Source organism: Hyla sarda, chromosome 9 (assembly GCF_029499605.1).
Source record: "Hyla sarda isolate aHylSar1 chromosome 9, aHylSar1.hap1, whole genome shotgun sequence".
Lineage (NCBI taxonomy): Eukaryota > Metazoa > Chordata > Amphibia > Anura > Hylidae > Hyla > Hyla sarda.
In genome coordinates, this window is record NC_079197.1 from 24907118 (window position 1) to 24927881 (window position 20764).

Below are 20764 nucleotides of genomic sequence, written 5' to 3' on the forward strand. Positions count from 1 at the left end.
ATATAAATTGGTTAAAATAGGTATATTTTGGGTGAAATAATGCTGTCCCTGCAACTATTGCTTGTGTGTCTCTGTGCAGAGACAAAATACAGGAAGTATGAGAGGACAGGCAGGGTTCTGTACACTGAGGACTAGCGGGGCCCTGTGCACTGAGGACAAGCGGGGCCCTGTGCACTGAGGACAAGCGGGGCTCTGTACACTGAGGACAAGCGGGGCCCTGTGCACTGAGGACAAGCGGGGCCCTGTGCACTGAGGACAAGCGGGGCCCTGTGCACTGAGGACAAGCGAGGCCCTGTGCACTGAGGACAAGCGGGGCTGTGTACACTGAGGGCAAGCAGGGCTCTGTACACTGAGGGCAAGCAGGGCTCTGTACACTGAGGGCAAGCAGGGCTCTTTATACTGAGGACAAGCGGGGCTCTGTACACTGAGGACAAGCGGGGCTCTTTACACTGAGGACAAGCGGGGTTCTGTACACTGAGGACAAGCGAGGCTCTTTACAATGTGGACAAGCAGGGGTCTGTACACTGAGGACAAGCATGGCTCTGTACACAGAGGACAAGCAGGGCTCTGTACACAGAGGACAAGCAGGGCTCTGTACACAGAGGACAAGCAGGGCTCTGCACACTGATTATCTATGACATGCTCCCGGCTCACACAGCAGGATGATTGACAAGCCAGGAGCTTGCACAGAGTCCTGCTCGTCCCGCCCTCACTTCCTGTATTTGGTCTCCTCACAGACACACAAAAAGAACAGCTGCAGGGACAGAATTTTTTCACCCAAAATATACACATTTTTAACCAATATATGTTACAAATATACATTATAATAGTATTATCTACATTATATAAAACGTTTTTGCAAAGAACAGGCACACTTTAAGGGGTTGTAAAGAGTTAGAAAAACATGGCTTCCCCCTCCCCAAAAATGTCTCCATCCCGGTTCACAAATTGTATATGGTATTTCATCTTAACCCACAGTTGAATGGAGCAGAGTTTTTCAATCAAAGGGACGGCCTAGGAACAGGTTTTGCTCTCCAGTGGAAATCCAATTGGATAGGAAAGACCTTTTAAGAGGAAACTGATGACCTATGCCCCCGCAAGATGGTTAGTAGTGGTCAAAGTATCCAGAGTATCCCTTACTATATATATATATATATATATATATATATATATATATATATATATATATGTGGTGTCCCGGTACCGTATTGCATCCAGTACCTAGTGTAGAGGTCCCCAAAGTCAGAGTAACTACATTCAGGTAGGGTTCCTCGGGTGGGACAGCCCCTAGTCGCCTCTACTTAAGTCTAACTTTAATGTTCATAAATGTATATATTAACAATTATACCTATATTGTATAGAAATGAATAGTACTTACCTTGTTCAGCGTTACAGGACATGTGACCATGCTAGTAACCTCTATGGTATTTTGCAGGACCTTAGGAGGTCCTTGGGTCACATATTACCCACAAATCTCTGTAATGGTGATTGACATCAGTATGGACCAATTAGCGTAAGTCCAGCCCCTGCCCATATAAGGGAGCTGCGTCCAATTATCACTCTCTTGGGTTGCTGCTCTCGTGGATGCCGGACTAACAGGACGGTGCTACGCAACTTTCAACAAAACGCTAGGCCTCAAAACCTCCGGCCTCAGCAGAACCAAAAATCGTGAGTTTTCCCTAATTCCTGCTAATGCTAGCCTGGCTACTGGACCGCATCTCCAAAAGGAAACTGTTGTATTGATGAGAGACTGTTACGTTAATGAAGTGTACAGAAAATCTTCAGTAAAGTTACCGCTGTTTACAGAAGCTTTCCGGTTGTGGACAATCCATTATTACTCACTACCTCAAACCTATTATCATCTACCTCCCTATCGTTCCTGGGAAGGGCGGCGGTAGGAAAAGCTTTATTGAGGAGCCCCCACCCTGGCGTCACGAATAGCAAGGGTTAACAAGCACCCCTTAACACCCGCACAGCTACACTCCCCATACCCTACATCTCCCAGGCTACCAAACACACATATATATATATATATATATATATATATATATATATATATATATGCTGATGTTACCAGGCATTAGCGGAGTCAAACAAACTTTTCTCCTGGGTATGTAAGGACAGTGGCGTCCTCGCCTGTATCTGACAACCACACACAGTCCAGTCCAGTGTATATATAAGGCGCTCATTGTACAATGAACGATTCCTGGCACGTTCCGTCTGTTATGTGTTTAACCATGGAGATTTCAAGGAAAAACTGTTAGCAGAAGCAGCTTGTAAACATCCACAAATCCAGCTCATGTCAGCATCTCCTGCCAACATCTGAACAACCTTTCAGTGGCAACTCATGAATATGGGCTGGTATAATCCAGCTCTGCCCTTTCCAGACGCAGCGTACGAGGCTGAAGATAGACACCGAGGAGGAAACAGCGTCTTGAGGAACTCCAGGTTCTCCATCGGGGGGGGGGGTACTCTAAAACTGAAGTTAGATCTAGATCAGTGGTGTCAAACTGTGGCCCTCCAGATGTTGCAAAACTTCAACTCCCAGCATGCCCGGACAGCCGTTGGCTGTCCGGGCATGCTGGGAGTTGAAGTTTTGCAACATCTGGAGGGCCACAGTTTGACACCACTGATCTAGATGGTGACTGGTATGTCAGCTTCTACTCCTATAGGAAAGAGTTGAATAGGCTCAATTCGATATGTCGACTATACAATGGCACCCTATCTGTGGTCTTTAAATGGGCACTCTCATTAAAACTAATGTTTGCTATTGCACTCCTTATGGCAAATGAAAAATTATTTCTAATTAAGTTTTCTATCTTTCATTTGTGTTTAAAAAGGCTGCCACAAGGTGTCTCCCTACTTATCCAGAGCACATTTCCCCCCATCTTTTGCACAGACTTTGGACTCCTGCTGGCCTGGCAGAAGTCCAAAATCCGGAAATGCTGAGAGGAGGGTGCAGACTTAGCCAATCATAGCTCATCTCACACTGAACTGTTCTGGGCTGTGTGTAGCAGAGTGAGGGAGGAAGTTCTCCCCTGTATGGCTTCAGATGATGTCACGCCTGCTGGGGAACACCCCTTCCAAGTCTGTGAATCTGATTGAGACCGAGCAGAAAATACAGAGCAATATCAAGGTAGAAAACTAAAAACTAAAAAAAATTATAAAAATAAAAAGGCAGGGGGTGGTTTATCATGGGGGCAGTGAACTGGGAGGATTATAAAATTTTACAAGATCATAAGAGGTACTCTTTATGGCCAAAGGTAAGGGTGCATTCACACCACGTTTTGTACATACGGGTACCGGATCCGGCGGGGGAGGGGCAAACCGGGCGCTCCCGTACCCCGGCCGGATCAGCTTGTGACTCCATTTACTTTAATGACCCGACCGGAGTCAAATGGGGACTCCGGTCGGCTCAGTTTTCACCCGTATGCGGTTTCTTGACCAGACCATTTGACTCCGGTCGGGTCATTAAAGTAAATGGAGTCACAAGCTGATCCGGCCGGGGTACGGGAGCGCCCGGTTTGCCCCTGCCCCGCCGGATCCGGTACCCGTATGTACAAAACGTGGTGTGAATGCACCCTAAGATGGGGTTTTTCTTTGGCCAACCCCTCTGTATCAGAAGAGCCACCTGATGATAAACTATAACCTGCGGAGGAAGCTCCGCACAGCAGCAAGTGTTCAACCTCCCTGCAGTGCCCCCACAGTGCAAATGAGGCATTACATGGCAGACAAAATAAATCTATTTTCTGTCCTTGTAATTCAGTGTTTTCCCAACCTGTGACTCTCTAGCAGTTGAAAAACAACATCTCCCAGCTTGTCCTGACAAGCTGTAAGGGCATGATGGGAGTTGTCATTTTACAACCTATAGAGAGCAGCAGGTCAGAGAACATTTATAATAAATGGGCATACTGGCCCACAAATGCTAATACTATTTATTTTATTTATTTATATAGCGCCTACAGATTCCGCAGCGCTTACAATTATGGGGTACAAACAAAGACAAGTATCAGACATAAAATTACACAATAATTATTCAAACAAGAGGTGTGGGGATATATTGAGGATATGTTGAGGCCAATTAGAGATGTGTTTTTAGAGATGTTGAGTCCTGTCTGAAGAGATGTGTTTTTAGGCCACGTTTGAAACAATGGATGTTGTTGTTGAGTCTGAGGGATTGAGGGATAGCATTCCAGAGAACCGGTGCAGCACGAGTGAAGTCTTGGAGACGGGAGTGAGAAGTTCGGATTATAGAAGATGTTAGTGTGAGATCATTAGCAGATCGGAGAGAACGTGTAGGATGGTAGACAGAGATGAGAGAGGAGATGTAGGGAGGTGCAGCATTGTGGAGAGCTTTGTGTGTGAGACTGAGGATTTTGTACTGTATTCTGGACTGAATTGGTAACCAGTGTAGTGACTGGCACAGGGAAGAGGCGTCGGTGTAGCGGCTGGAGAGGAAGATGAGTCTGGCTGCGGCATTAAGGATGGACTGGAGAGGAGAGAGTTTGGAGAAAGGAAGGCCTATTAGTAAAGAGTTACAGTAGTCGAGGCGGGAGTGAATCAAAGCAATAATGAGAGTTTTAGCAGTTTCAGTAGTGAGAAACGGGCGGATTCTGGAAATGTTTTTGAGATGCAGGTGACAAGAACGTGAAAGGGACTGAATATGGGGAGTGAAAGACAGATCAGAGGCAAGTATAACTCCAAGACAGCGAACCTGCTGCCCGGGAGTTATGGTAGTACCACATACCGAGATGGAAATGTCAGGGTTAGGTACAGTATCAGTTGATGGAGAAAAGACAAGAAGTTTTGTTTTAGAAAGATTTAGTTTCAGATATAAAGAGGACATGATGTCTGAGACAGCAGAGAGACAGTCACTGGTATTCTGTAGGAGTGCAGGGGTGATGTTGGAGGAAGAGGTATAGAGTTGGGTGTCATCAGCGTAGAGGTGGTACTGGAAACCAAATCTACTGATTGTTTTTCCAATGGGGGATGTGTAGAGTGAAAAGAGTAGAGGACCCAGGACCGATCCCTGGGGAACCCCGACAGCAAGGGGAAGAGGAGAAGAAGTAGAGCCAGAAAACGAGATGCTAAAGGAGCGGCCAGAGAGATAGGAGGAAAACCAGGCGAGAACAGAGTCCTTGAGACCGATGGAGCGGAGACTACTGAGGAGGAGTTGGTGATCCACAGTGTCAAAAGCCGCAGACAGGTCCAAGAGACAGTATTAGACAGTAGGGATCGACCAATATCATTTTTTTAGGGCAGATACCAATAATCTGCGACCTTTCAGGCCGATAGCCGATAACTTATACCGATATTCCGGTACAAGTTATTGACTATTCACCCCCCCACAGATCAATGATTTAAAGCGGGCAACAACAAAATCACACAAAAATTATCGATGGAAATCACATTTATCAACCCATGGAGGTCTGGATATGGAGTCACACTCAAAATCAAAGTGGAAAACCACACTACAGGCTGATCCAACTTTGATGTAATGTCCTTAAAACAAGTAAAAATGAGGCTCAGTAGTGTGTGTGTGGCCTCCACATGCCCGTATAACCTCCCTACAATGCCTGGGCATGCTCCTGATGAGGTGGTGGATGGTCTCCTGAGGGATGTCCTCCCAGACCTGGACTAAAGCGTCCACCAACTCCTGGACAGTCTGTGGTGCAACGTGGCATTGGTGGATGGAGCGAGACATGATGTCCCACATGTGCTCAATCGGATTCAGGTCTGGAGAACGGGCGGGCCAGTCAATAGCATCAATGCCTTCCTCTTGCAGGAACTGCTGACACACTCCAGCCACATGAGGTCTAGCATTGTGTTGCATTAGGAGGAACCCAGGGCCAACCGCACCAGCATATGGTCTCACAAGGGGTTTGAAGATCTCATCTTGGTACCTAATGGCAGTCAGGCTACCTCTGGCAAGCACATGGAGGGCTGTGCGGCCCCCCAAAGAAATGCCACCCCACAACATTACTGACCCACTGCCAAACCGGTCATGCTGGAGGATGTTGCAGGCAGCAGAACGTTCTCCACGGCGTCTCCAGACTCTGTCACGTCTGTCACATGTGCTAAGTGTGAACCTGCTTTCATCTGTGAAGAACACAGGGCACCAGTGGTGAATTTGCCAATCTTGGTGTTCTCTGCCAAATGCCAACCGTCCTGCATGGTGTTGGGCTGTAAGCACAACCCCCACCTGTGGACATCGGGCCCTCATACCACCCTCATGGAGTCTCTTTCTGACCGTTTGAGTGGACACATGGACATTTGTGGCCTGCTGGAGGTCATTTTGCAGGTCTCTGGCAGTGCTCCTCCTGCTCCTCCTTGCACAAAGGCGGAGGTAGCGGTCCTGCTGCTGGGTTGTTGCCCTCCTACGGCCTCTTCCACGTCTCCTGGTAGCTCCTCCATGCCCTGCACACTACGCTGACAGACACAGCAAACCTTCTTGCCACAGCTCGCATTGATGTGCCATCCTGGATGAGCTGCACTACCTGAGGTACTTGTGTGGGTTGTAGACTCCATCTCATGCTACCACTAGAGTGAAAGCACCGCCAGTGTTCAAAAGTGACCAAAACATCAGCCAGGAAGCATAAGAACTGAGAAGTGGTCTGTGGTCACCACATGCAGAACCACTCCATTATTGGGGGATGTCTTGCTAATGGCCTATAATTTCCACCTGTTGTCTGTTCCATTTGCACAACAGCATGTGAAATTGATTGTCAATCAGTGTTGCTTCCTGAGTGGACAGTGGGATTTCACAGAAGTGTCATTGACTTGGAGATACATTGTGTTGTTTAAGTGTTCCCTTTATGTTTTTTTGAGCAGTGTATATCATCTTCACTAGGGGTGTAAGATAGGTGCACAATGGCTCACAGAACATAGTTCACCCACCCAAAAAGTTTTGTGTGATTCTATCCAGTCTCCATATGAGGAGGCATTATAAACTGATGGTTATTAGTTAGAGATGAGCGAACCTACAGTAAATTCGATTCGTCACGAACTTCTCGGCTCGGCAGTTGATGACTTATCCTGCATAAATTAGTTCAGCCTTCAGGTGCTCCGGTGGGCTGGAAAAGGTGGATACATTCCTAGGAAAGATTCTCCTAGGAATGTATCCACCTTTTCCAGCCCACCGGAGCACCTGAAAGCTGAACTCATTTATGCAGGATAAGTCATCAACTGCCGAGCCGAGAAGTTTGTGACGAATCGAATTTACTGTAAGTTCGCTCATCTCTAGTTATTGGCTTGGGCCTAATCTTACGAGCGGCTAAGGAACTTTGCAAGATGATGCAATTAATGTTTAAGCTTACGCTACACATTAACACATATGGGAGCAATAGAAAGCAGCGATATTAAATTTAATGGACTTGGCAATTTGCAGGCTGCCTCTCCTGGTACTCTCCGGGTGCTCCCAGGTGGAGGGAAGAATAACAATTGGGATATATAAACAATTTGGGAGACCAGCGGGGATTTCTTGTACAAAGAAGACTTATTAAGGCTGTAGGATTGATGGATTATGTATAGCGCATTCAGCAACATTTATAGATTAACAGACAATGTTAAAGCGCCAGCGCCCCGACACGAATTTATTACAGATGAAAGATTTCGCAGTTTCTCGACTATAGCGCCCTGACTATTTCCCATTTTACATAGGGTACCTGCTAGAAGGTTATGGTCCCAGCAATTCTTCATCATTTAAAACGCTATCTGCCAAACAGCGTGTCTCCAGCTGTTGCAAAACTACAACTCCCAGCATGCCCGGACAGCCTTTGGCTGTCCGGGCATGCTGGGAGTTGTAGTTTTGCAACAGCTGAAGACATGGGGGGGGAGATTTAGAAAAGGATTAAGACTGTTTTTTTCCAGTCTAAATTTGTATTGTTTGGCGGTACTTCGCGCACCAGGACGTACATTTACGTCCTGTGTATGACCGTGAGCATTGGAGTGGTGCTCGCGTCATACACGGCAGGTTCCGGCTGCTATCGGCTGATTGCTATAGATTGATAGTCACCGATGAGGACATAAAAAGTGCAAAAAAAAAAAAAAGTAAAATGTTAAAATAAAAAGTTAAAAAAAGTGAAAAATCAGGAGAATTACAGGAGAATGGTGTATTTTATAAGGAATTTCCGGAGTGGCATTGATTCAGCGGCTATATTATGTGGCAGTGTATGGCAGGGCTATAGTCAGAAGGTACAGTTTGAGGTAGTATTCTGTTTAGAAGGTACAGTGTGTGGCAGCATTATATTCAGAGGGTACAGTGTGTGGCAGGGTTATATTCAGAGGGTACAGTGTGTTGCAGGGTTATATTCAATGGGTACAGTGCGTGACAGGGTTATATTCAGAGGGTACAGTGTGTGGCAGGGTTATATTCAGAGGGTACAGTGTGTGGCAGGGTTATATTCAGAGGGTACAGTGTGTGGCAGGGTTATATTCAGAGGGTACAGTGTGTGGCAGGGTTATATTCAGAGGGTACAGTGTGTGGCAGGGTTATATTCAGAGGTTACAGTGTGTGGCAGGGTTATATTCAATGGGTACAGTGCGTGGCAGGGTTATATTCAGAGGGTACAGTGTGTGGCAGCATTATATTCAGAGGTTACAGTGTGTTGCAGGGTTATATTCAATGGGTACAGTGTGTGGCAGCATTATATTCAGAGGCTACAGTGTGTGGCAGAGATATATTCAATGGGTACAGTGTGTGGCAGCATTATATTCAATGGGTACAGTGTGTGACAGCATTATATTCAGAGGGTACAGTGTGTGGCAGGATTATATTCAGAGGTTACAGTGTGTGGCAGGGTTATATTCAATGGGTACAGTGTGTTGCAGCATTATATTCAGAGGGTACAGTGTGTGGCAGGATTATATTCAGAGGATACAGTGTGTGGCAGGGTTATATTCAATGGGTACAGTGTGTGGCAGCATTATATTCAGAGGCTACAGTGTGTGGCAGAGTTATATTCAGAGAGTACAGTGTGTGGCAGAGATATATTCAATGGATACAGTGTGTGGCAGCATTATATTCAGAGGGTACAGTGTGTGGCAGAGTTATATTCTGAGGGCACAGTGTCTTTCAAGATTAGATTCAAAGGGTGAGAGGGTACAGTGTGTGCCAGAGATATATTAAGGGGGCACATTGTTTGCAAGGGTTATATTTATTACTGTCTTCAAATAGAATAGCAGTTCAGGGAACTGGCCAGAGGAGGCATCCGCTCTCCCTGCATTCATTTGTATCAGTGTCTTTAAGACATCAATACAAGTTCATAGCCAAGCACAGCCTGAAGCAAGGAAACATCACTCCCTGATCGGGCACCTAACGTTTCCTGTATGATATGCTGCCTGCATTAATCTGCTCTGGCCAGGCCTAACTAGAAGAGGCCAGAGCAGAGGATCAGCGTAAAACCTGGGACAATGAAGCAGTCTCCAACCTGTAGCAGAACTACAGCTCCCAACATTTCCTTCTGTTGTGGATTAGTTTGCATAGAGACAAAATTGGTGAGTGACCTTCACCTGATGGCAGACCTGGATAATGGCGGACCCTGACTAAAAATAGTTGAGTACCCCTAATATATAAGAATATTAGGAATGTGCCATTTTTGGCTTGGGTACATGATTATGATCTGTGATTCACAGACCACGCTTATGTAGCCTTAGGGTTAAATAAATTGCACAGAAAAACCCAACGCTGCATTTATAGGTATTATAACCTCAGGATATGATAATTGCAGAATGGGGTAATGTAAATAAATAAAGCACACATACACATATATTATACTTTTCTCATTGTTATAGGACAGTTTTCTACATATGATAATACTATATACCTGTAAATAATAGTCATACAATCACCAATCATAACAGTATTTAAGAAGGAAATATTATAACTGTGCATATTACCATCATACTGCTACTGACCAAATCCTGTATACTGACCAATATTACCAATAATACCAATCTACAAAGGGGAATATTATCATCATACATATCACCATCATACTGTCACTGACCAAATCCTGTATAATGGGACCAATAATACCAGTATACAAGAAGGAATATTATCATCATACATATCACCATCATGCTGCTACTGACCAAATCCTGTATACTGACCAATATTACCAATAATACCAATCTACAAAGGGAAATATTATCATCATACATATCACCATCATACTGCTACTGACCAAATCCTGTATACTGACCAATATTACCAATAATACCAATCTACAAAGGGGAATATTATCATCATACATATCACCATCATACTGTTACTGACCAAATCCTGTATACTGAGACCAATAATACCAATAATACCAGTATACAGTGACCCCTCGACCTACAATGGCCCCAACATACGATAATTTCAACATGTGATGGCCTCTCAGAGGCCGTCGTGTGTTGAAGGCAGCATCAACATACAATGCTTTTTTATGTCGGGGCCATCGCATAAACGGCTATCCTGCAGTGCTGACTGCTTCAACTGCCGCTGGATAGCCGTTTGCGGTGCCCCGTGAGCTCCGGTGATGTCTCTTACCTGTCCTCAGGGCTCCGGCGCGTCCTCTTTGGGATCCTCTGCATCGTCGGCGCTCTCCATCGTCGTCATCACGTCGCTGCGCACGCTGTCCCGTCATCCAATAGGAGCGGCGTGCGTAGCGACGTGATGGCGGCGATGGAGAGCGCGGATGCCGGGGAAGAAGAGGCCTTGCCGGAGCGTCGGGGACAGCTCAGGGACGTGGCGACAATGATGGACAGCGACATCCCGGGCAGCGGTGACGAGCGGTGACCGTCCGGAGTGGCGGGGACAGGCGAGTACAACTTCCTCTAACAGTGGTCTACAACCTCCAGCCGTTGGCTGTCCGGGCATGCTGGGTGTTGTAGTTTTGCAACATCTGGAGGTCCGCAGGTTGTAGACCACTGTCCTATACTTTACATTGCACGGATCCCTCAACATGCGATGGTTTCAACAAACGATGGTCCGTTTGGAACGGATTGCCATCATATGTTGAGGGACCACTGTACAAGGAGGAATATATAATCATCATACATATCACCATCATACTGTTACTGACCAAATCCTGTATACTGAGACCAATAATACCAGTTTACAAGGAAGAATTGAATTATCATGCATATTACCATCATACATGCTGCCTGAGGTCCTTCAACTTCACAAGCTCCCCTGAATATTCTACTTGACTGTGTCCCATCAGTTCTGTAGCCACTTGTTAATTCTGTAGTGATAATGGGTTAAACAACAACTCCCAGCATACTCTTACCACTGCTTAGGTCATACCGAGAACTACATGGCCCCATTAGGTAGATAGTTCCCCCAGAAGACAAGTACATCCCTCATTAGGCAGGTATGTCCCCATTAGATAGGTAGATCCCTAGTAGCAAGGTAGCTCCCCTATTAGCCAGGTATGTCCCCCATTCTTTAGCGCTTTACCCCTATTTACTGTTACGCCGAGCGCTCCGGGTCCCTGCTCCTCCCCGGAGCGCTCGCGGCATTTGTCTCTGTGCAGCACCCCGGTCAGACCCGCTGACCGGGAGTGCTGCACTGGTGTCACCGGTGGGGATGCGATCCGCGTAGCGGGTCGCATCCCAATCTCCTCACCTGCCCTGTCCTCTGGCTGTTCAGTCCCGGCTCGCGCGCGCCAGCTCTCTGAGATTTAAAGGGCCAGTGCACCATTGATTGGTGCCTGGCCCAATCAGTACCTGCACCTGTGCTTTGTATATAAAAACCCACTTCCCCTTCCTGTCCTTACCGGATCTTGTTACCTTGTGCCCTGTGAAAGCGTTTACTGTGTTCCCAAGCCTGTGTACCCAGACCTTCTGCTGTTGCCCCTGACTACGACTCTTGCTGCCTGCCCTGACCTTCTGCTACGTCCGACCTTGCTCTTGCCTTGTCCCTTTGTACCACGCCTGTCTCAGCCGTCAGCTGGGGTTGAGTCGCTATCGGGTGGAACGACCTGGGGGTTACCTGCCGCTGCAAGTCCATCCCGCTTTGCAGCGGGCTCTGGTGAAAACCAGTAACCCCTTAGACTCCGTTCCCTTGGTACGGCCCGCGTCATCGCCCCACTGACAGAGGATCCACCACCAGTATCCTCGCTGCATACCAGTCCGGATCCTGACATTTACCTTTTTGAATATTTCATTATTACAGTAGAAAATATTTCTGTAATGCACAACACCTGAGTATAATACCGCACCATAATGTCGCTGCAATATACACAAGACAATACATAGACGATTCCAATACAACAAGCCGGGAAGAATATCACGAGGCGCCTCCTTGTTTCCTCTCTGGGTACATTTATTGCTTCCATTTTTGGCAGCCCCTATTGTGATTTCTTGCATTTTCTAGGGTCTGTATTTGGCAACAATAATGAACACAAAGATTTTCTTGTGACTGACAAGTGATACATTGTTATTTTGTGATCTGCTCATTACCCCTCAAGCTCTCTTGACAACAAGGTTAGGGGGCGCTGTTCTTTTCATTTCTAAGATGTATAATTTTATCACAGTAAATGGACCTCTAAGAACAGATGCTCCAGCTCTGCCATCTTTCCTTTATACTTTGCGCAGTCACCAGGGCTGTATTTTCCATTAGGCACTAACATTAACCCTTTTGATGTAGCTGGGGTGGCCCAGCACAGATGAACCAGTTGCTATGCTGAACTTAGTTCGGGTGGTTGTAGTTTTGTAAGGTTTGCTGGGTGAATACATGTCTAAAGTGATGAGGCCTATATTTCTGTTATGTTGCAAAGGTATATTCTGTGTAGAGATGAGCGAACTTACAGTAAATTCGATTCGTCATGAACTTCTCGGCTCGGCAGTTGATGACTTATCCTGCATAAATTAGTTCAGCCTTCAGGTGCTCCGGTGGGCTGGAAAAGGTGGATACATTCCTAGGAAAGAGTCTCCTAGGACTGTGTCCACCTTTTCCAGCCCACCGGAGCACCTGAAAGCTGAACTAATTTATGCAGGAAAAGTCATCAACTGCCGAGCCGAGAAGTTCGTGACGAATCAAATTTACTGTAAGTTCGCTCATCTCTAATACTGTGTTTCTGTGCTAGAACATGAATACACTACTGGAACTGAAGATATAACTGGCTCCGAGTCTCCTCTGAAACAATCTACTGGAACTGGCAGCCACTGCCACTTTAAGAATGCAGTGGCTGCTGGGAGGTAGGGTAGTGGAAGTGCCGACCGTATGTACATTCGCTCAATCATTGTATCCAGGGCAGCACAGGAGAGGCAGCGGCAAGACAGCCTGCCTGGAGGACCAGACCATGACACTGGGGAGTGAGTCTTGCCAGCCTCTGGATTGTACTGGCAACCACGTCAGTCTCTGCTGTGTCTGTGCTCTACTGCTCCTGCTGTCGGGGAACCTACTTCAACCTAAATGGGGCAAGCACAGAGGGGGGCTAGGCTATAGTGGGGGCAAGCACAAGGGGGGCATACATACGGGGCCAAACACAGAGGGGCCCTACAAGCTATGGGGCCAAGCACAGAGGGGAAACTAAATATGGGAGGAAGCACAGAGGGGGCCTATGCTAGAGGTGGAAAGTATGTAGGGGGCCTAGCTATGGGGGCAAGCACATTGGGGAACTGCAACTATGAGGCAAGCAAAGAAGGGCCCTACAACTCCAAGGGGAAACACAGTAGGGGCCTACAACTATGGGGGCACATTAATGTTCTGGGGTCTATATTTAAATAATCTTTATTTATTTAGGAGGTTTGGTGTCTGTATTCCTTCATTCACTTAGGGGGGGGGGTCTATATTTGTTTGCAGAGTCTGTATTAATTTAGGGTGTTTGGTCCAGGTCTGGATTTACTTAAGGGGTCTTGTCAGGGGTCTTTATATGTTTAGGGGATCTGTTTAAGTTTATTATGTCTGTAATTTATATGGTCTTGTCAGGGGGTCTATATATGTTTAGAGCATCTGTTCTAGGTCTATATTTATATATGGTCTGGCTAGGGGTCTGTATTTATTTAGGGGGTCTGGTTTGGGGTACACATTCATTTAGAGGTGTGATGAAGAGGTCCTATATACTTAAGATTCCTATGCTATAGAATTTCTGAAAAGTTAGCCATATATGTCACATGTTTGCCACCCCTGGTATATAACCCGCTTACCTTACTAAACCTAATGTTGGCAAACAAAAAAAAAATTCATAAAAGGAAAACTGCGGCACCTCTGCTTTATAGGAACCTGAGTGGAATGTTTTAATTTAGGAGTTTTTTTTTTTTAATAACATAAAATATATAATTGAAAGTGAAGACATTAGTGCTGTGTACATAGCGTCTATGCAGCAGTGATGTGACGGAGCTTCTCCCCGAGTGTCTACATTATTGATGGTGGCGAATGATTTCATATTTAATCGTAAGACTATTAATTACACTGCGGAGAAACCATACAATCCCGACTTGTCTCGCCAGCTCAATTATTTAGTGATGTACCATATTTTAACAGAATGCCAACGACGACATTAACACAACCATTCTCCCATTAAATCCCATTTGTCATAGGGGAGAAAGTAAAGAAAAAAAAATGACAAAAGAAAAATGTGATCTATTTTGCAGATATGAAATTAAATGTTGAAAATCTGAGGTTGCGCAGTGCTCGCCTGGCCAAATAAGGTAACACGAAAAAGTTATTCTGAAGAATTTTTGGTTGGTATTAATGCAGAGTGGGGGGAGGGGGGGGGGAAAGGTTAATTTAAAGAAAAACTCCAGACATATGTAGTAAAGGGTCTGGGGGGTGGAGCCTGAGAAAATGCATTCTCTATTTGGTGTCCTGCACTGCCCCTGAGGCTCTGCACTAATCATAATGCAGTGTATACGTAGGGGTGGGCAGGGGGGGCATTTGCCCCAGATACCATGGAGGATTGCTATCAAGCCACTCTGGATTTCACTAGCATATTTAAATATAGGACTGGTGCACCAAACCCAATTATTACCGGTTGACAAAAATCCTAGTTACACTTTTGATATAGGTTCTGCATGGAGTGTTCCTTTAAAAGAGTAGACCATGAGGACAACCCTATCCGGGCATATGGACATTATAGAGGAAGGGCACAAATGGACCTTGGCCAGCCATTTGTTTGGCTACCATTTAACGTTACATATGTTATGATCATTATGGGGACACTTAAAGGGGTACTCCGGTGGAAAACTTTATTTTTTATTTTTTTTTAAATCAACTGGTGCCAGAAAGTTAAACAGATTTGTAAATTACTTCTATTAAAAAAAAATCTTAATCCTTCCAGTACTTATTAGCTGCTGAATACTACAGAGGAAAATAATTTTCTTTTTGGAACACAGAGCTCTCTGCTGACATCACAAGCACAGTGCTCTCTGCTGACATCTCTGTCCAGAGTAGGAGAAAATCCCCATAGCAAACATATGCTGCTCTGGACAGTTCCTAAAATGGACAGAGATGCATTAGTATTCAGCAGCTAATAAGTACTGGAAGGATTAAGATTTTTTAATAGAAGTAATTTACTAATCTGTTTAACTTTCTGGCACCAGTTGATTTAAAAAAAAATAAAAAAATAAAATAAAAAAAAGTTTTCATGGAACATCAGCAAGCGACATGAGTAATTTTCTTTTGTGGGGTTTATAGTCACCATGTGAAATGGATTTTATTTTTAACTTGAGTTTTTTTTTTTTTTTTGTTGGTTACTTTAGTGCAGTGGTCTTCAACCTGCGGACCTCCAGATGTTGCAAAACTACAATTCCCAGCATGCCCGGACAGCCGTTGGCTGTCCGGGCATGCTGGGAGTTGTAGTTTTGCAACATCTGGAGGTCCGCAGGTTGGAGACCACTGCTTTAGTGCTTACCTTTCCTGAACCTGTGCGGCCATGTCTAATGCTGGCTCAACGGAGGGTGAAGGTCCCTCAGAGACAACTATGTCGCAGGATAGTATTGCGCAGCCCCGGAGGCGTCGCTGTTTTCACCCCAAAAATTTTTTTTATGTATTTTGATGCCTTTACATTTTCTGACATTGCTAAGTGTTTTTCATGTGCAAAATTTCTTGCCGGTGAATTGCGCCAAAAAAAACCCTAAAGGCGCAAAATTGCACCAAAGATCGATTGGAGCGAATGATGAATTACTGACTAAAGTTGAAATCACACACAGGACCGTGTGATTTTGAGAAAGTTGTAAAAATGACAGTGGAGAAGATGCGCCAAACGTTGGCGCAAAAAGACACTGCGCCAAAGTGTTGCTCCAAAGTTACAGGGAAAAAAACACATAAATCCTTTGATAAATACCCCCCCATGTGTATCTGACAGAAACTTACTCCTTTCCCAGTTGAAAACAACATGCACAATCAGCTGAGCTGAGGGTGCATAGTATGTGGGAGGTCAGATACAGCTGGATGGATGCCGTGTAGATTAGGATTTCCTTGCAACACTTTATCAAAGTAGAACCAGCAGCCACAACTTTATCTACTAAATGACCTGCCAAGCAAAAAAGGTTTATGGCAGCTCTATAAAGAGTTATTTTCTGCTACTTAAAGGGGTATTCCAGGCCAAAACCTTTTTATATATATCAACTGGCTCCGGAAAGTTAAACAGATTTGTAAATTACTTCTATTAAAAAATCTTAATTCTTCCAATAGTTATTAGCTTTTGAAGTTGAGTTGCTGTTTTCTATCTAACTGCTTTCTGATGACTCACGTCCCGGGAGCTGTGCAGTTCCTATGGGGATATTTTCCCATTATGCACAGCTCCCGGGACATGACATCATCATTGAGCAGTTAGACATAAAACTTCAGAATCTGTTTAACTGCTCAATGATGATGTCAAGTCCCGGGAGCTGTGCATGATGGGAGAATATCCCCATAGGAACTGCACAGCTCCCGGGACGTGAGTCATCAGAAAGCAGTTAGACAGAAAACAACAACTCAACTTCAGAAGCTAATAACTATTGGAAGAATTAAGATTTTTTTTTTATAGAAGTAATTTACAAATCTGTTTAACTTTCCGGAGCCAGTTGATATATATATATATATATATATATATATATATATATATATAAAGTTTTTGCCTGGAATACCCCTTTAAACAAATAAAAATAAAATAAAAAGTCTGCAGGGAGGTGTTATGTGACTAGTCTTGGCTTTGCAGACTGACTTGCTGGACTTATTTGGCAAGACATTGCAGCAGACACATTAGTTGGGGGCACAGCAGTTTACTTACTGTGCCCCCGAGTTGAGCTCGAAACGCGTCCTTTTGAGCATTCTCAGAGATGTTCTTTTTATAGATCCTCAATAAAGACGTTTTTTTACTTCTACAGTGCTGGCCTTTTGGATCATTGTGACCATATGTGCAGTCTACATGGACTAAACTTTATCTAGACTAATTCTGTGGGGAAACATGGCTGGACCTCATCTACACTGGTCCCTCAAGTTACAATATTAATCGGTTCCGGGACAACCATTGTATGTTGAAACCATTGTATGTTGAGACCAGAACTCTATGGAAACCTGGTAATTGGTTCTAAAGGCACCAAAATGTCATCCAAAAATAGGAAAAAGTGAGGATTAAAGAAAAATAAGTAGATAACGAATACAGATAAAGCAAATCCTTACATATAAAAGTAAGAAAGATCTGCTGGGAGCTGTAATCACTGTCTATGTCAGTGTTTCCCAAGCAGGGAGCCTACAGCTGTTGTAAAACTACAACTCCCAGCATGCCCGGACAGCCAAAGGCTGTCCGGGCATGCTGGGAGTTGTAGTTTTGCAACAGCTGGGGACGCCCTGCTTGGGAAACACTGGTCTATGTAGAGGACAGGAGCTTCTTTAGGGTCCTGTACAGTACACAGTGTCCTAAAAAAGTAATGGAGCCGCCCCCACCTGGTGTCCAGGAGCAGCTAATCCTGGTACAGGTAAAGAGTACAGAACATTTAGTACCTCCCTGTACTGTAGGGGGCGCTACCAGATAGGAATTCAGTGCATGCACTTCAGTAATACAGGGGTTTTACCAGTGAATGCCCATTCTGATTTGTCGGTTCTTCCAGCCAATGACAGGTATCACAGATCTGGACTTTCAGTACATTGTATGTTGAGTCTGATTTCAAGTTACAATGGTCCAGAAAAGATCATTGTATGTTGAAACTATTGTATGTTGAGGCCATTGTAAGTTGAGGGATCACTGTATATGTCCGTGGTAAGGATTGGCATCACTTGTTCGGCTGGTGAAGAGCCCTGTCCTAGACCGTAAAGACCCTCCACAACCTTCTTATGAAGCCAGAGAGGACGGCTTTGTATGAAGGACCCCAGAAAAGAGAATGTGAGGGAGCCCCATCCGGTGTTATCAGGATTGGCAGGGAAGGGGTGCGTCCTCCGTCACGTCTTTATCTTGTACCACTGAGCTAGATCCTACAAATATATCCCCATATTGTGCTAGGAATAGTCTCGCTGCACAATGAGCGCGTCCTGACCATTTGGCGTTCCGCTATAGACCAATTCATTTCAGAAGCTAAATTAAAATCCTATTGTGCTGTGTTGTTAATATTTTATGCCCTTGTTTTTGAACAGTTATTACGTGGCATTGTGCCCAATCTGAGTCAAACTTCACAACCATCTGCGGAGGTTCGGAAATAGCACAACTGAGCGGCTTCATTTCCCCTTCATCTAACCTTCTGGACCCGAGCAGCAGGACTGGGAGGGGAGAGCAAGGATCAGAGGCAACACATGAACCATGACCGGTAGTAATGAGTTAGGCTGGGTTCACACTACGGAATCTCCGGGCAGAAAGAGATTCCGAGTGCGGCCAACGCCAGCTGAATCAGTCGGCGCTAGGACCGCGCGGACACTGCAGTCTCCAATAGACTGCAATGTGTTCTGCGAGTATTTCCGCCTGAAGAATGAGCAACGCCAATCTTCAGGCGGACATTTTCAAGTGGATTTTCCATTCACAAATTCCGCTTCACAAATTCCGAAGTGTGAATTTGTGAACGGAAACCCATTCTCTACCCTATACATTTTAGTAAGCGGAATTGCAGGCGGAAATTCCGTAGTGTGAACCTAGCCTTAGGGCTCCACCTAAGGAAAGATCATGGGGACTAGGGACTTAGTTGTGTATATACAACAGACCACAAGGATTCGAAGATATATACCTCTGAGCACTAGTAATACTACTAAGCACCAGGGAATAAGCCCCTGAATGACATTGCATCTCCTTTATACCACCGACGGGGTGTTAAAGCGTAACTCTGATCACTCTCTAGTGCAGGATATTTGTTTAAAGGGGTACTCTGCCCCTAGACATCTTATCCCCTATCCAAAGGTTAGGGGATAAGATGTCAGATCGCCACGGTCTCGCTGCTGGGGACCCCCGGGATTGTCACTGCGGCACCGCGCTATCGTTACTGCAGAGAGCGAGTTCGCTCTGCACGTAATGACAGGGGACGGAGCAGTGTGATGTCATGGCTCCGCCCCTCATGACATCACTGCCCGCCCCTTTCAATACAAGTCTATGGGAGGGGGTGTGGCGGTCGTCACGCCCCCTGCCATAGACTTGCATTAAGGGGACGGGCCGTGATTTCATGAGGGGCGGAGCCATGACGTCACACTGCTCCGTCCCCTGTATCGCTCGCCATTACGCACAGAGCGAACTCGCTCTGTGCAGTAATGATACAAATTATCTAATGTGTATGGGGGTCTACAGTCTCTCCTCTGACAGTAGATGTTGGGGGGTGAGAACAGTCAGACATGTTGGGCATCTCAGGATATAAACTGCTGTCAGAGATGTCTGGCAGCAGCTTTCTTCCCTCATCCCCATTCCCTTTACCGAGTGAAGGGGGGGGGGGGTTAAGAAAGTTATCTTTGCCAATTGCTATATAAAAAATATCACTGGCTTGAATCCTTGGGTTGTCTTCCTGTGTTATGGAAAAAGGTGGGAGACAACCAACTTGGCCATTATTACAACTCAATCTGAAAGCCAACAGAGAGGATGAAGAAGAATCACAAAAGAAGGGATTAAAGGGGTTATCCAGGAATAGAAAAACAGAGCTACTTTCTTTCAAAAACCGCTCCCCGTCTGTCTCCAGGTTGGGTGTGGTTCTGCAGCTCAGTTCCATTGAAATTAATGGATCCAAGTTGTAAAACCACACCCAACCTGGAGACAGACGTGGAGCTGTTTTTGAAAGAAATTATCTGTGGTTTTCTATTCCTGGATAACCACTTTAACCGTTCGCAGACTAATGATGAAAATAAAAATTGTTTATTGCAACAAAGACTACGGGTTTCAAGACTTAACTCCCCCTCTTCATCAGGTCATTCCTGAAGACATATCTTATGTGATATTCGGGATGCCCTGTGTTGGCTTCAAGTTCATGCACCACTTGTCTACATGACTCCAATCAAAAAAGGTTTATTGTAACAAAGACTATACATTTCGAGACTTAAATCCTCTCTAACAGACTACGCATTTTGAGACTTAAATCACTATCTTCATCTGGTTATTCCTGAGGGCATTTCTTTTGTGATATTTGGGATGCTCTTTGTTGGCTTCAAGTTTATGCACCACTCCTTTACTTGACTCCGTCTCAAAATGTTTATTGTAACAAATTACGCATTTTGAGACTTCAATCCCTCTCTTCATCAGGTCATTCCTGAGATTGTTTCTTTTGTAATATTCAGGATGCTATCTGTTGGCTTCAGGTTTATGCACCACTCTACTTGATTCCGGTCTCAAATGCTGGCTTCTCCTGGCATTATATATATATATATGTGTGTATACTGGTTTTGTGC

General features: G+C 45.1%; 1 protein-coding gene across 2 annotated transcripts in view; it reads right to left on the reverse strand.

Moving 5' to 3' along the window:
• The window catches only part of LOC130291079 (xenotropic and polytropic retrovirus receptor 1 homolog), a 105611-nt gene that overhangs the window by 80569 nt on the left and 4278 nt on the right, over positions 1–20764 (reverse strand). The window lies entirely within an intron of this gene.